Raw genomic sequence first — 12,202 nt, 5'->3', positions numbered from 1 at the left:
TTCCTCAATTTGATCAAGAATATCTGCAAACAACCTGTAGGTAACAGCATACTTAGTGATGAGAAATTAGATGGCTTTCCCCTAAACATGAGAACAAGACAAGGATGCCTCGTCTCACTATTCCTACTCAACATTGTATGAGAAGTCCTAGCTAATACAACACCACTTTGAAAAAACACACGGTATACACATTAGAAAGGAAGACATAAAGCTGCTCTTCAGATGACACGAGTGTCCCACGAAGAAAAATCCAGAGTAGGAAAACAACCAAATCTGCTAGAATAAGCAACTATGTAAAAGTTGCAGGACATATGGTTAATACGCAAAAGTCCATTTCTTTCTTGTTTTGGCCATGCCCATGGCATGCACAAGTTCCTGGGCCGGGGATCGAACCCAAGCCACAGCAGTAACCAGAGCCACAGGATTGACAACACGGAGTCCTCCACCACTAGGCCACCAGGAATTTCAATTTCTTTCTTGCATACTAGCAATGAGCAACTGGAATATGAAATTGAAATCAACAGTTATGTGCCAATGAATTTGACAACCTAGAAAAGGACAACTTTCTAGAGATACAGCCTGCCAAAACTGAATCAAAAAGAAATAGATCAACTGAAGAAACCCATCACTAGAAATGAAATTGAATATGTAATAAAAAATACTCCCTATGAACAAAAGTCCAGGACCAGATGGCTTCACAGGCGAATTCTACCAAACATACAAAGAGGAACTTATGCCCATCCTTCTTAAACTTTTCAAAAAGGTTGAAGAAGGAATACTCCCAAAGACATTCTATGAAGCCACCATCACCCTAATACCAAAACCACACAAAGATATCACCAGAAAACTCTAGGCCAATATCTTTGATGAATACAGACACAAAAATTCTCAACAAAATTTTAGCCAACAGAATCCAACAACATATAAAAAAAGATCATACACCACGACAGGTGGGATTCATCCCAGGGTCACAAAGATGGTTCAACATATGCAAATCAATCAAATGTCATACACATTAATAAAAGTCAAAAACCACATGATCATCTCAATAGATGCATAAAAAGCATTTGACAAAGTCCAACTTTCTTACATAATAAAAACTCTTACCAAAGTGGGTATAAAGGGAACGTACCTTAATATAATAAAAGCCACTTATGACAAACCCACAGCAAATATAATACTCAATGGAGAAAAGCTGAAAGCACTCCCACTAAAATCTGGAACAAGACAAGGATGCCCACTTTCACCATTGTTATTCAACACAGTACTGGAAGTCCTAGCTCAGCAATCAGTCAAACGAAAGAAATAAAAAGTATCCACATTGGAAGAGAAGAGGTAAAATTGTCACTGTATGCGCATGATATGATACTATATTCAGAAAACACTAAGGAATCCATACAAAAACTACTTGAACTGATCAAAGCAGCAGGATACAAGATTAGCATTCAGGAATCCATTGTATATCTGTATACTAACAACAAAATATTAGAAAAGGAATATAAAACTATAATACCTTTTAAAATCACACCCCAAAAAATTAAATACCTAGGAATAAATCTGATCAAGGAGGTGAAAGACTTATATGCTGAGAACTATAAAACATTAATCAAGGAAATTAAAGAGGATTCAAGGAAATGGAAAGATATTCCATGCTCCTGCATTGGAAAAATTAATGTCATAAAAATGGCCATACTACCCAAAGCAATCTACAGATTCAATGCAATCCCTATCAAATTACCCACGACATTTTTCACAGAACTAGAACAAACAATCCAAAAATTTATATGGAACCACAAAAGACCCAGAATTGCCAAAGCAATCCTGAGGAACAAAAACCAAGCAGGAGGCATAACTCTCCCAGACTTCAGGCAATGTTACAAAGCCACAGTCATCGAGACAGTGTGGTACTGGTACCAAAACAGACATACAGACCAGTGGAACAGAATAGAGAACCCAGAAGTAAACCCAGACACCTATGGTCAATTAATCTTCAACAAAAGAGGCAAGAATACAAAATGGGGAAAAGACAGTCTTTTCTGCAAGTATTGCTGGGCAAACTGGACAGCCACATGTAAACTGATGAAACTGGAACACACCCTCACACCATGCACAAAAATAAACTCAAAATGGCTTAAAGACTTAAACATAAAACAGGACACCAAACTCCTAGAAGAGAATATAGACAAAACATTCTCTAACATCAACCTTACAAATGCTGTCTTAGATAAGTCTCCCAAAGCAACAGAAATAAAAGCAAAAATAAACCAATGGGACCTAATCAAACTGACAAGTTTTGCATAGCAAAGGAAACCATTAAAAAAAAAAAAAAAACAACCTACAGAATGGGAGAAAATAGTTTCAAACGATGCAACTTACAAGGGCTTAATCTCTAAAATATACAAACAACTTATACAACGCAACAGCAAAAAACCCAACAACCTAATTGAAATATGGGAAAAAGACCTGATATACATTTCTCCAAAGAAGATATACAGATGGCCAACAAGCACATGAAAAAAAATGTTCAACATCACTAATTATAAGAGAAATGCAAATCAGAACTATTATGAAGTACCACCTCACACCAGTCAAAATGGCCATCATTAACAAATCAACAAATAACAAATTCTGGAGAGGGTGTGGAAAAAAGGGAACCCTCCTACACTGTTGGTGGGAATGTAAATTGGTACAACCACTATGGAAAACTGTATAGAGATACCTCAGAAGACTTGATACAGAACTACCATATGAACCAACAATCCCACTCTTGGGCATACATCTGAACAAAATTTCCTTGAAAAAGTATGTTCATTGCAGCACTATTCACAATAGCCAAGACATGAAAACAACCTAAATGTCCATTGATATGATAAATGATTGGATTAAGAAGACATGGTGTGTATATACACAATGGAATACTAAACCAGAAAAAAGAACAAAATAATGTTATTTGCAGCCACATGAATGGAACCAGAGACTCTCATGCTAAGTGAAGTAAGTCAGAAAGAGAAAGACAAACACCGTATGATATCACATATCTGGAATCCAATATACAGCACAAATGAACCCTTCCACAGAAAAGAAAATCATTTACTTGGAGAACTGACTTGTGGTTGCGAAGGGGGAGGAGAAGGGAGTGGGATGAATTGGGAATTTGGGGTTAATAGATGCAAACTATTGCCTTTGGAATGGATAAGCAATGAGATCCTGCTGTATAGCACTGGGAACTCTATCTAGTCACTTGTGATGGAGCATGATGGAGGATAATACACGAAAAAGAATGTATATTTGTATGTGTGACTAGGTCACTTTGCTCTATAGTAGAAAACACACAGAACACTGTAAACCAAGTATAATGGAAAAAATAAAAATCATTTAAAAATAAAAAGAAATAAATTTTCACAAAAGAAACAACAAAAAGAAATTAAAATTAGTTACATTAGCATCAAAATAAAATAACTTCTTGGGTATAAATTTAGTAAGACTATACAGGAGTTATGTGAGGAAAACTACAAAACTCTAATAAAATAAAGAAATTGAATGGAAACATATGGACAGATATTCCATATTCATTGGCACAAAAACTCAATATTGTTTAAGATGTCAAATCTTCCCAACTAGATCTAATGCAATACCAATCATAATCTCAATTTCATGGACAGGACAAGCTGATTTTTAAAGAAAAGGCAAAATTTTGTGAAGAGCCAAAATAATGCTGAAAAAAATTGGAGAATTAACTTTAAGACTTTCTATAAAAAGTTCAATTAACCAAGACAGCATAGTATTCACTAAAGACTAGACAATAAAATCAACAGAACAGAACAGAGAGCCCAGAAATAAACTCACACCAAGTAGAGTTAACTGATCTTTAACCAAGAAGCAAAGGTCATTCAGTTGAGAAAGGATAGTCTTTTCAACTAATGATGCTACAACAACTCTACGTCCATGTCAAAAAAAAAAAAAAAAAAAAAAGTTGAATCTAGACACAGAAATTTTACTTTTCACAAGAATTAAGTAAATATATCACAGACCTAAATGCAAAGCACAAAACTATAAAACTTCTAGAAAATAACACAGAAGAAAATTTAGATGACCTTGGATTTGGCAGTTTTTACATAAAACATCAAAAGCATTCTCCTTGAAAAGATTAGAAATTTATACTTTATTAAAACTAAAAACTTTTGTTCTATTTAAAGACACTCTTAAGAGAGTGAAAAGACAAGCCACATAATGGGTAGAAATAACGGCAAAGCATACATATAAAGAATTTACACCCAGAATATACAACAAACTCTTAAAATTCAATAATAAAAAACAAAGGAACAATCCAATTGAAAAATGGGAAAAAGACTCAGCAGACATCTCAACAAAGATGTGTAGATGGCAAATATGTGCAAGAAAAGATGCTCAGCAACATGTACTGATTTCAAACTAAACAACAATGAAGTATTACTACACACCTGTTGGGATGGCTAAGTTCCAAAACCTGACATTGGCCCTGATGCAGAGCAACAGACATTGTCATCTTTGCTGATGCAAATGCACAATGCACCACTGTCACTTTGGAAGACCATTTGACAGCTGCTTAGGAAGCCAGACACAGGTTTACTATCTAGCAGTTGTACTCCTAGACATTTACCTCGTGGAGCTGAAATCTTATGTCCACACAAAAAGCTATACGTGCATGTTTATAGCAGCTTTATTGACAACTGTCAGAAACTGGAAGCAATCAAGTCATCCTTTAGTGAGTGACTGGACATACAAACTGTAGTACAATGGAATATTACTCAAGAAGAAGAAATGAGCTATGAAGTCATGAAAACACATTGAGGAACTTTAAATGCATATTACAACATGAACAAAGTCACCTGAGAAGACTAAACAGTCTTTAATTCCAAATATATGACCATTCGGGAAAAAGCAATACTATAGACAAAGTAAAAGATGAATGGTTTCCAGGGGGTTAGGGGAGGAAACGAGGGATAAATAGGTGAGACGCCCACTGATCGGGAATTTTTAGGGCAGAGAAACTATTCTGTAGGGTTTTGTAATGGAGGATACATGACATTGTGCATGCATTAAAACCCAAAGGCTTGTATGACACAAAGACTGACCCTTAATGTAAATTATGGACATGACTTAGGCATAATATATCAACACTAATTAATTGTAAGAGCTGCTTGGAGGAGGGGTGCATATGGGAACTCTGTGCTATCTGCTCTGTTTTTCTATTAATCTAAAACTGTTCTTAAGTCTATAAAACATCTCCTGCATCTTTATATAAAAAAGACAACCCAATTAAAAATGGGCAGAAGATCTAAATAGGCATTTTTCCAATGATGACAGATGGCCAAAGAGCACATGCAAAGATGCTCAACATCACTGATTAATAAAGAAATGAAAATCAAAACTCCAATAAGGTATCATCTCACACCACTCAGAATGGCCTTCATCAAAAAGTCTACACACAATAAAAGCTAGAGAGGGGGTGGAGAAAAGGGAACCCTCCTACACTGTTGGTGGGAATGCAAATTGGTGCAACCACTATAGAGAACAGGATGGATATTCCTTAAAAAACTAAAAAATAGAGCTACCCTATGATCCACTAACTCATTCCTGGCCATGTATCCAGAGACAACCATACTTTGAAAAGATACATGCACCCCAACGTTCACTGCAGCACTATTTACAACAGCCAAGACATTGAAGCAACCGAAATGCCCATCAATAGAGGAATGGATAAAGAAAAGGTGATACATATATATGACCGCATATTATTCAGCCATGCAAAGAACAAAATAATGTCATTTGCAGCAATATGGATGGGCCTAGAGATTATCATACTAAGAGAAAGACAAATATATGATATCACTTATATGTGGAATCTAATAAAATGATGCAAAATAACTTGTTTATAAAACAGAAACAAACTCACAGATTTCAAAAATCAAACATGGTTATCATAGAGGAAACCATGAAGGGCAGAGGGATGAATTAGAGGATGGGAATAACATATAAACACTACTATATATAAAAGAGATAATTAACAAAGACCTACCATATGGTACAGGGAAATCTATTCAATAGTCTGTAATAACCTAGATGGGAAAAAAGAATGGATGTATATGCTTAACTGATTCACCTTGCTGTACACCTGAAACTAATACAGCATTATAAGCCAACTATACTCCGATAAAAAATAAATCTGCTCTTAAAAGGTCCATGATCCTGTGAAATCAGATTGTTATGATCATTATACAACTACAGATGTGATAAATTCATTTGAGTAATAAAAAATAAATAAAAAGAAAGAAAGAAAGAAAAGAGGGGGGAAAAAAGGTCTATTATAAAGTGATAGAACCCAGAAGACAATTAAAAGAAAAAAAATTAGAAAGATTAAACCAAAAGAAACACAAGAGTAAATAAACATAATACAGGAGTTCCTGTCGTGGCGCAGTGGAAATGAATCCAACTAGGAACCATGAGGTTTCGGGTGCAATCCCTGGCCTTGCTCAGTGGGTTAAGGATCCAGCGTTGCTGTGAGCTATGGTGTAGGTCACAGACGTGGCTCGGATCCCGTGTTGCTGTGGCTGTGGTGTAGGCCACTGGCTTCAGCTCCGATTGGACCCCTAGCCTGGGAACCTCCATATGCCGCAGATGCAGCCCTAAAAAGACAAAAGACAAAAATAAATAAACACGATAGATAATAACTTAAGAGAAACAGGTGAAAAGGACAAAATGAAATAAAAGACAAATGAAAGGAAATAAAAAGGATTAGAATGAAATTGATAAATTAGAAGCTCCAACATATGTTACAGAAGTCCCTGGAATGAAATTGATAAAGAAGCTCCAACATATGTAACAGAAGTCCCTGGAAAAGCAAAGCAATGCAATGGAATAGAACGATAATGACAACAAAAAAACTGCAATTCAGGAAAATGTTTCAAACATAAGGTTAATATTTGAAACTCCATGTTGAAATGATCTATCATGTTCCTGGGAAACTGACCCAGAAGAGACAATATCATGTGTGGTAAACGGCCCCCCAAAGACGTCTGCACCCTAATCTCCAGAACTGTGAGTGTGTTACCTTGGGTGATAAAGGGACTTTGCACACAGGTGTGATTAAGATTAAGGACCTTGAGCTGAGATTATTCTGTGTTATCTGAATGAGCCCAATCTAATCACACAAAATCCTTAAAGGAGGAGTACTTTTCCTGGCTGTGGTGGGAAGGAGATGTGACTTCTGAAGAAGGGTCGAGGGAGATACGATGGTGCTGGCTTTGAAGAAGAAAGAAGGGGTCCATCACCCAAGGAATGTGGGTGGCCTCTAGAAGCTGGAAGGAACAAGGAACTGCCCCTTAGAGGCTCCAGAGGGGAATGCATCTGCGCTGACACCTTGGTTTTAGCCCAATGAGAGACCCATTTTGGATATCTGACCTAGAGAACTGTAAGATGATAAATTTGTGTTGTTTTAACCTGTTAAGTCTGTGGCATTTTACTTTCGCAGTAATATAAAGTAATACACCAAAAATATTTAACAAAATCACTAGACCTTAAATATAAGAAGCCCAAGCAAAAAAGAAATTCATGTTGCAATTAGACTTCACAACAGCAATCAATATTCTTGAAGGGCAGCAATGACACAAGATAGTGGAGTAACATTTTTACAATGCCCAAAGAACAAAATGTGAGACAGGATTTTATATCCAGTTACCCGCAAATGGTTAACAACATACAAGTTCACGATGGATACTCTTAAACCTTCCCTGAAGAATCTTGCAGGAAATGAGCTTCAGAGAACAAAAATGGCTAGACAGACATTGACAGACTACTATGTCCTCAAAACTGAGACGGATAGCATAGAAGGAAAATACAAATATAAAACCTGAATATTAACAGAAAATTTGACATAGGGCATGAACTATTTCTCTCTAAAACACAAACACTAATATCTAGCTCTGAAGAGGCAACAACGACCAACCTAGATGTGAGCTGTGCAACTAGTACCCCCAATTCAAACTGCATTCTTCATGGAATGGACCCTTTCCTCCTGAAAGGAACCTGAGGATCCTTAGCAAAACAGTGTCCAGGCCTGGGGCAGGCAACATACAAGATGCCTGATATGCCCTATAAGACAAGACAGCCATGAATTTATCAAAAACTATTCAAGTAGTTTCAAAAGATCTCAAGAGCCAAATTAAAGAGGCTCCCATGGGCTAAAATGATTTACATTTCTTTCTTTCTCTTTCTTTTCTTCTTTCCGGGCCACACCCACGGTATATGGAGGTTCCCAGGCTAGGAGTCCAATTGGAGCTGAAGCCAACCGCCTACACCACAGCCACAGCAATTCAGGATCCGAGCTGCGTCTGCGACCTACACCACAGCTCACAGTAACGCCGGATCCTTAACCCACTGAGCGAGGCCAGGTTGAACCCGCAACCTCATGGTTCCTAGTCGGATTCGTTTCCACTGCACCACGACGGAAACTCCTAAAATGATTTAATTTGAATGAAAACCACAGGTGCAATGGACTGAACTACATTAAAGTTTACTTCCACAAATTTAAGATATCAAAAATGACCTAACTGATCGTTATCAGCATATGCTAGGAACTGAACTCATTATTTTGGAAATGGTTTCATAAAGAGAAAGAATCAAACATTTATCCTGCTTTTCCCATGCTAACCTACCACTGGATAACCTAAGAGTAGATCAGAGGAAGTTTCACTTTATTATTATAGTATCCCGGCCACTAGGGAAGAGGGCAGAATAGAGCTAGGACATTCTTCCTAATGAACTACTCGACCTAAGCATTGAGCATCAATGTCTGCTAACATCACAAGAAAGAAAATAAGACACTTTTTTTTTGCTTTCCAAGAGAACACCCCACCACCCATGACAGTGTCTTGGAAAAATATCTAATCCAATTCTGATTTTAGAAAAATCTAGATCCAACTACCAGTGCTCAGGAAAGGTGGAAGAGGGGAAGCTGTCCAAGTACATAAAATCAACCTGTATTTCTCTAATGACACAGCAAAAGCACAAACCAAAAGAGGGAGAGAGAAGTAGAGACAGAAAACAATCAAAAGATATTTAACTGCTGGTGGGAATGTAAATTGGTACAGTCACTACAGAGAACAGTATGGGGGTTCCTCCAAAAACTAAAAATAGAATTCCTACATGATCCTGCAGTCCCACTCCTGGGCATGTATCCAAAGAAAACCATAATTTGAAAAAGATACATGCACCCCTATATTCATTGCAGCACTACTTATAATAGTCAAGACATGGACGCAATGGTGCTAATGATGGACTAAATGTCCATCAACAGAGTAATGGATAAGGAAGAAGCAGTGCGTGTATATATACATATTAGAATATTACTCAGCCATGAAAAAGAAACCCCATTTGCAGCAACATGGATGGACCTAGAGATTATCATACTAAGTAAGAGAGACAAAGAAATATATCACTTATATGTAGAATTTTTTTAAAAAGATACAAATGAACTTATTTACAAAACAGAAATCAACCCACAGACACAGAAAACAAACCGATGGGGAAAAGCAAGGGGGCAGGGGAGGGAAAATTAGGAGTTTGGGATTAACATACACACTGCTATACATAAAGTAGATAAATGACAAGGACTCACTATAGCACAGCGAACTATATACTAAATATTTTGTAATAACCTATAAGGGAGAATAATCTGAAAAATACATACATTATATATATATATATATACACACACACACTCATGTAAAAAAAAGAAAAGCTATCACATATGGATTTATTTGGGTTCTGCTGAAAGTAAACTATAAAATAAATCGATTTATACCATTTTTGGGACAATGGGAAGTTCACATGCTTACTGGATATTTGATAATATTTTAAAAAGTATTACTCAATTTTTAGCTGGACTACTGATATTTTCATTATATTAATAAGTGAGTTCTTTTAGAGACATAGACTGAAATGGAGAGAGAAAATTAAATGTTTGGGATTTACTTCACAAGCTTGCAGGCTGGGAGAAAGTAGATATGTTATAGGCAATGGGGTACAGTACAAGAGTCGGTAATGGCCGAAACTGCATAATAAGTTTAAGAGATTTTACTACATTATTCTATTTTCAAATGTTTGAAATTCTCAATAATAAAAAGATTTTGAGGAGTTCCCAGTATGGCTCAGTGGGGTGAGGAGCCGACACAGTGTGTGTCAGGAGGTGGGTTCCATCCCTGGCCTCGCTCGGTGGGTTAAGGATCCGATACTGCCATGGCTGTGATGCAGCTGCAGCTCCAATTCGACTTCCAGCCTGGGAACTTCCATATGCTGCAGGTGTGGATGTAAAAGGAAAAAAAAATTTTAATAAAAAGATTATTAAAAAATCCAAATAGTGTTTGTATTTCTCTAGCCTTCTGATGACTATTTTGTTCAAGATTACACTAAGTTATTTACAGAAATAAACAATAATATTTATAGAAATATTTATAGAATATTTACAGAAATTAAGAAAATAAGTTATTTACAGAAATAAACACCATGAAGCACTTAAAGATACTTAAGTAGCTTGGAATATAATGTGCATGGAATTGGAGATGGGAATGCATGTAAATTCCCTCTCTGTTTCCTCCACCCCTTCCAGACTGAAGATTCATCTTATGGATGAAGAAGATGGAAACGAAGGATTGAGTCAAGATTAGCTTGGCCTTGGCAGAGAGTCCAAGGGAAGAGTTGTCATAACCCGACAGCCCTCCAGGAATTTCTTTGAAGATGGGAGAGCCTTGAATCCACATTAGAAATAGACATTAAGTAAACCCAACCTTCATCTGGGCCAAGAGGAAGCTACAGATAGATGGTGCGAATATTACAGATTGGGGTTCTGAGTAGCTGAGTCATTGCTTTGTTAATGGGACGACATCTTTTGTTTGCTTTGCATTGAATTTTAAAAACCTACAATGCTTGATTTTCTCATTTTCACCAATATATCTCATAATAATTTTAAAGACATAGGACTTTTTCTACTTACACTCTCCAATCTCTTGTGAATATTTCTTACGTGATCTTTGTGAGGAGAGACATGTTATAATTCTTTAAAAGTTATATTCTATTATCCCCTAACTTGAACTTAAGAACTTAACATGAAGCTGTTTGAATTTCTAGCTTCTCCCCTCCCGGTATAGAAAGCATCCAGCTGCAGGATATTATTGGCAAGCACAGCAATGAATTTGCACTGAAAACCCCAAACACTGAATCCTTCATTTTTCTTCTTTGTTTTCAAGAAATCCCCTATCACATGAGATATGTGATGCCATTTGTGCCAGAAGGCTTTGTATAATAATAGTCTCCTTCAGTTTTCCAGGCTCACATAGAAGAATCACTAAGGAAACTAGTCGGTAACATCAACAAAGAAAATTGCTCATTTTCTGCTGAAACTGCTCTTATTCTAATTTTTAAATAATTTTATCTTTTTAAATGTAGATACCTGTAAGAGTTCAGAAAAAGATACCCGGTTATTAACATTTCAGGTGTAATTATTACTCTTCCTAATCTCCACCTTTTCCATGGAGCCGTTTTCTTTAGGAGAAGTATTATTACCTCCCTACTTGTGTGGGCCCTCAGACATCTTCAAATGAGTGTCTGTAGGTGGGACTCTCTGATTATAAAGGCTGAGTGAAATTAATGTTATTAATGTACCGAGGTGTGAAGGATGAGCTTCAACTGGGTTTCCATAAAGAACTCTGCTGATTACGTGCTTGAAGCCACAGCAGACCTGTCTCAAATATCCCCATTGAAGCCTTTTACCAGCTCTCCTGCTCATCAGTGAGAAGAGCCTGCAGCTTCTCTGCATAACGTGGAGCCAGAGTGCTGACAAGCAGCTTATCAGCACTAATGATAACCGCTGCGCTTTCCACGTTCGCCTGCTCTTTTTCAGAAGTGAATACTTAAGAAATCAGTAGACTGTTGCCAGGAGCCTTGCCTACAAGCTGCTGCCTTTGAGAATTTTTGCAAATTCTTGCAAAGGGTAACCAGAGTGATTCCATTTCTTAAAATTTCTTAGTTTATAAGAAGGACAGACTTGCAAGGGGCCCTCCTGGAGACGGGTACACACATCTAACATTCTGATATCTCTTAAGACTTCTACTCACGTTTTGAAGCGTTTCAAAAGATGCCCCTTGAAGGGGGCTATCATCAATCTACA

The 12,202-nt window shown here is 36.9% G+C and overlaps 1 long non-coding RNA gene across 1 annotated transcript in view; it reads right to left on the bottom strand.

The window, feature by feature from the left end:
* LOC102165783 (uncharacterized) overlaps positions 1 to 12,202 on the bottom strand; it is a 49,132-nt gene that overhangs the window by 34,666 nt on the left and 2,264 nt on the right. The window lies entirely within an intron of this gene.

Source organism: Sus scrofa, chromosome 10 (assembly GCF_054392235.1).
Source record: "Sus scrofa isolate SSC_HxYL_T2T_F1_AM1 chromosome 10, Sscrofa_HxYL_maternal_Yorkshire_Landrace_v2.0, whole genome shotgun sequence".
NCBI lineage: Eukaryota > Metazoa > Chordata > Mammalia > Artiodactyla > Suidae > Sus > Sus scrofa.
This window is presented reverse-complemented; position numbering and strand designations above follow the sequence as displayed.